The sequence below is a fragment of the Gossypium hirsutum genome, chromosome D07, assembly GCF_007990345.1.
Source record: "Gossypium hirsutum isolate 1008001.06 chromosome D07, Gossypium_hirsutum_v2.1, whole genome shotgun sequence".
NCBI classification, from domain to species: domain Eukaryota; kingdom Viridiplantae; phylum Streptophyta; class Magnoliopsida; order Malvales; family Malvaceae; genus Gossypium; species Gossypium hirsutum.
This window is the reverse complement of record NC_053443.1, coordinates 17482649-17488202: the sequence shown is the minus strand read 5'-3', so window position 1 is coordinate 17488202 and position 5554 is coordinate 17482649. Positions and strand designations below refer to the sequence as shown.

The following is a 5554-nucleotide window of genomic DNA, read 5'->3' as shown; positions in this document are numbered from 1 at the left end:
AAAGTCACTCTCTATCCAGTCAAATTGGCACTTGGACTCTATCAAACCACCATTAAATTCCCATTAAATGCACCTACCAGATACCTAGAGGTGCTCATGGGCTGGGCGGCCCGGTCCGGCCCGACGGCCCGTCCGAAATATGAGAGGGTTTGAGTAAAAATATAGGCCCGAAATATGAGCTTGGCAAAAAAACGAGGCCCATTTAGAAAACGGGCCGGGCCTCGGGCACCACTTTTTTGGCCCGGGCCCGGCCCGGCCCGATATAATAAATATATTTATTTTTTAAATTTAATTTTAAAATATTTTGAAAATACTTTTTTATTATTTTTAATTTTAAAATACTTTTTAATTTTTTTTTAATTTTAAAATATTTTTAAAATACTTTTTTTAATTTTTAAAATAATTTTTTGGTATTTATTAAAAAATGGGCCGGGCCGGGCCCGGGCTTATGATTTTTTTTCCTGAGCCGGGCCTGGGCAAAATTTCAGGCCCATATTTCGGGTCGGGTCGGGCTCGGGCCTAGGACCCGAGCTGAAATTTTTTTATGGGCCTGGCCCGAACCTGGCCCGGTCCATGAGCACCTCTACAGATACCCAAGAAAATAGCAGTTTCCAAAACGAAAAATCAAAACCTTTGTCCTCTATTCTTTGTTTTCCAAAAACCTCCCCCTCTTCAAACTCAATCCGGGGTCCATTGTCTTCTCCTCTCCTTCGCCCTGCGCACGAAATCCAGGACTCCACCACTCAGGTAAAGATCTTCCCCCTTTTTCAAGCTTTCTTTAGCCAAATGATGAGCAAGAGAGTTTGCCGATCTTGAAATGTGCCTGAAAATAATCTGTTGAAAGTTCTCTTTATATTGTTGAATGTTTTTAGTAATGGCTCCTATCTCTAATTTATCCTCACTATCTGATTTGGATTTCTTTATTGTTGTCAATGAGTGCCCTTCGATTATCTACACACTCAATCCCCATGCGAATGCCTAATCACAACACTTGAACGCACGTCTACGCTTCAGCAGCGAACAAAGAAGAGATTGCTTTATGACCCACAGCCATGGAAGCTAAGATTTCCTCCAGTGGGTTCCATACCACCACCTCCGGTCCAGATCTTGCATGCTGAAGTCATAAGCCCCATCAAAGTTAATCTTAAAGAAAGGTTCATGAGGGAGTTCCCACTTATCAAAATTTCTCGTTCTAGTAAGATTTTCCTTTTCAACCCCTTCAAGTTCTTTACCATAACTTATGGTCCAATCTGAGATCTCCTTACCAGACACAGTTCTCCTTTCATGTACGAGACGATTTTGAATTGTCTAGAGTTTCCAAAGCCCTTAACATAATATTCTACATTGCGCACTGTTAGCAATCCGAAACACACAGGTAACCCAATCCCAGAAACTATTATCTAAATTATTCAGCATCCATGAGAGATTAAGACTGGTCTCCACTAATAAAGGCCAGTCACGAAACACGTGGATAGAATCCTCCGTTGAATTGCAGCATCATGGGCACAGAGTATTCATTTCAATCCTTCTGTAATTTAGATTGACTAGAGTAGGCATAAAATTCCATGAAAATCTCCAAATTACAGTTTTAATTTTCGGAGGTATTTGTAAATTCCATAGCTTTTTGTAGAAATGTCTAGAATCAGTATGTGATATATTATCAGTAGGAAGTAAGGAACAATTTTGTAATAGTTTATAGATGCTTCTCACAGCAAAATCACCAGTCATTTCGCCGCACCAAACTTGTAGATCTTCAGAAATTTTCCTCCCCAATGGAATCTGCATAATTGTATTTGCGGCATCTATAGGAAAGGTATTAAAAATTAACTCTTCTTTCCATTCTCTAGAGCCAGCATCAATTAAATCAGACACAAATTTAACTCCATCATAAGTAATTGTAACATTCACTCTATATCCTAAAGACCGTGGTAACCAAGCATCTTTTGCAATGGAGATTCTTTCTCCCGAACCCACCCTCCAACCTAACCCCTTTTAACTAGTCCTCTTGTAGCCCACACGCTTTTCCAGGTAAACAAAGGTAGACTTTCTAACCTTGCATTTAAGAAATCTGTTAATGGAAAATATTTTGCTTTTAAAACTCAGGCTAGAAGAGAATTAGGATAATTAATAAGGCGCCAACCTTGCTTGGCTAACAATGAGATATTAAATTTTACAAATTTTTGAAAACCCATTCCCTCATTTTCCTTAAGCTCACAAAGGGAATCCCAATTGCACCAATGAATACCCTTCCTATCATGAATTTTTTGCCACCAAAATTTGGCCATAATGTTATCTAACTCATCAGATAAAGACTTAGGTAATAGAAAAGAATAAGTAGGGATGGATTGAAGAATAGCTTTAATGAATACCTTTTTACCTCTTTGAGATAAAACTCTAATACTCCAACTTTCAATTCGCTTCTTGAATTTATCCTTAAGAAGTTGGAAAGATTGGTTTTTATTTCTCCCCACCAAATTAGGCAAACCAAGGTATCTTTCTACATTATTCAATACACGCACCCCCAAAATCCCTAATGCAAGATACTTATCCCCCTCAGAAGTATTGGTACTGAAAACCACTGTTGATTTATTGAAATTAACATATTGGCTCGAATAGCTTTCATATTCTCTCAAGATAGTTTTCAAGGTATGAGCCCCTTTATTGCTAGCTTCTCCAAAGAGGATACAGTTATCCGCAAAAAGTAAATGAGAAATTTTTTGGCCGCTCCTACTAACTTTAGCGCCTCTAATCAGGCCATCTCATATCGCTAGCCTTATAAGGGTCATTCGCTACAAATCAGAAAGAATAACAGGCTTAGGGGGTCCATCTTGTTTAAGTCATTTACTCTGCCTAAAGACCTTGCCAGCATTTCCATTTATGATGATAGAATACGAGACAGAGGAGATACATTTCATGACTAAAGAAACCCAAGCCAAATCAAAACCCATATCGATCATCATCTCCTTAATAAACTTCCATTCAACCCTATTGTAAACCTTACTCATATCAAGTTTCATTGTCATAAAACATTTTTTTCCTACTCTTTTTTTCTGAAAAGTATGCATAATTTCATAGTCAATCAGAACGTTATCTGAAATTAATCTTCCCGGAACAAAATCACTCTAAGCTCCATCAATGCAATTAGAAATTACTACTTTAAAATGATTCACTATCATTTTAGTTATCACTTTATAAAGCACATTGCATAAACTACTAGAATTCTTGAGATTCGATGGATGTGGAACTTTTGGAATCAAAATAATATTCGTGACGTTTAAAGACTCAAAATCCATAACTTCATTAAGAACCTTCAAACAAAAGGTCGTAAAATCCCTTCCAGCAATGTGCCAAGATCTTTTAAATAACAAGGCTGGAAAGCCATCCTTCTCCGGCGCTTTCATAGATCTCATGTCTTTAATTGCCATCCAAACATCTTCCTCAGTATATTTCAAAGTGAGGTTCGCATTATCCTTAACACTAATACATTGTCCAATCTCGAAAAGTAGATGATTTAGATCCCCAACATCGTTTGAGAAAAGTAGCTTATGAAAAAAGGCTCGAGCCAGTTCCTCCTCTATTTCATCACAAGTTCTACTCTCATCCACAGATTCCAAGTAGCCAATATAATTACCACGTATTCACTGAGATGTATATTTATGAGAAAAAGAGAGCAATATTCCTATCCCTTGATTTTAACCAGTTCGCTCAAGCCCTTTGTTCCTAATAAACTTTATCTTTTTCAATCTCAAGATTTAGCCCAATCTTTGTGTCGATAATTTCAACAAGATTCTCATCGTCCGTCTCTGCTTTCTTAGCTCTTCCAGTCTACTAATTAGGTACCGCTTAAAGCCCTCCCTCTTCTGTTTAATTTGTTTAGTCCATTGGACCAATCCCTCTTTCAATACATCCAACTTACCCAAAAGATCTTCCAAAGAACCCTTCCAAATTTTCTCCACTTCTCTAACAAATGACTCCTCCAAAACCCACCATGCTTCAAATTAAAGACTATTTCCTCTACCACTATTCCCAAATTGAGCCGTTTATATAAGTAGAGGACAATGATCTGAAAAAGAATGTGCCAGATGTTGAATAGACGCATTAGGAAACAAGTTCATCCAGCTAACATTTTGCCAGTCCTCTATCAAGCCTCTCTCTAATATGAGTCTCTGGTAAGTTTCCTCTTTCCCTTGTAAACCAAGCCCCAGAGTAGCCAACGTCCATTAATTGACATTCCTCTAAAACCCCTCTAAAGGCATCCATTCTTCTTTCATCTCTAGGTAAACCCCCTTCTTTTTCATTCACATACATTATATCATTAAAATCACCGCAAACAAACCAAGGAATCTTCGAATCACACTAAAGCCTTCTCAATAAATTCCATGAAGCCTCCCTCTTACGTGCATAAAGCGAAGCATAAAACCCTGTAAGCCTCCATTTGATCCCTCACTAACTTCAGAAACATTAGCATCAATATGATTGTTAGAGAAATTTCTAAGGTTTACCGAAATATCTCCTTTCTAAGCCAAGAAAATACCACCATTCGAACCCTTAACCAAAACCTTAATGCCATTAAGAAAATCACATTTCCCTCTAACATGTTCCATTTGCACCTTACTCAACTTAGTCTCTAAAAAGGAAACTATTTAGGGATTATACATCTTCAGCATATGTCGAAGCCTCCTTACAGCCCATGGACTCCTCAAACCACGGACATTGCAGCTTATGATTTTCATTGCAACCGGTCGACTTGCCCCTTGGTAGCCGTTGATATAAAAAGGTTACCACTTGATACTCTTCAATTTCTAACTATAAATAGCTAAACTCCTTTCCTTCAATAGAATCTTCTTCCTCCTTCTAAGTCTTTTTTTCCATCACTCCCTCCATCTCACACTCCTCAAAACCATAATCCATTAATCCTTGACCTTGCATTGAAGACAACTCCCCACCCCAACTAGGTATAACAGACGCATCCCCTTCTATATTAATGCCCAACATTGGGTCAATATTTAGCACACCCTCCCAATGACAACTATCATTCCAACTGCTCTTTTCCGTTGCTTGCCGCATTAAAAACCTACTTTTTTCGCCTCTTCGCCTCCCTCACGTACCTACACATTATTAATAGCAAGAGCTCTTCTAGATTGACCTCTTAGCGATAGATCACACCCCATTTCAACCACTTCAAAACCTAGCACCATTTTAGCTTAATAGAAAAAGTCATTGTGCCCTAGTCGGCCGCAGGAAAAGAAAAACATGGTCAAATGTTCATATTTAAAGCTAACATAAGAGCAAATCCCAGAAGAAAATAGTACATTATTATTCCTTTTCAACGGATGCTGAACATCTAAGATCATTCTTACTCGTAAATACGATTGTAGCCCCCTATCAAGATTCATACTATCATATTCCACATATTTCTTGAGAAAATCCCCTAATTGCCTCTCCAAAACCCCGTTAAAGAAACCTGTCGGCACTCCATGGATCTAAACCAAAAAAATCGCATAAACAAGTAATACTTTCAAGAGATCTTCACCCCTTATTAATCAATGTAACA

General features: G+C 38.0%; 1 long non-coding RNA gene across 1 annotated transcript; it reads left to right on the top strand.

The window, feature by feature from the left end:
- Positions 1 to 551: 551 nt before the first annotated feature.
- Positions 552 to 1827, top strand: LOC121219447 (uncharacterized). The gene is made up of 2 exons (XR_005916201.1): positions 552 to 747; positions 938 to 1827. It is a non-coding gene; the product is annotated as an uncharacterized lncRNA (long non-coding RNA).
- The last annotated feature ends 3727 nt before the right edge of the window (positions 1828 to 5554 follow it).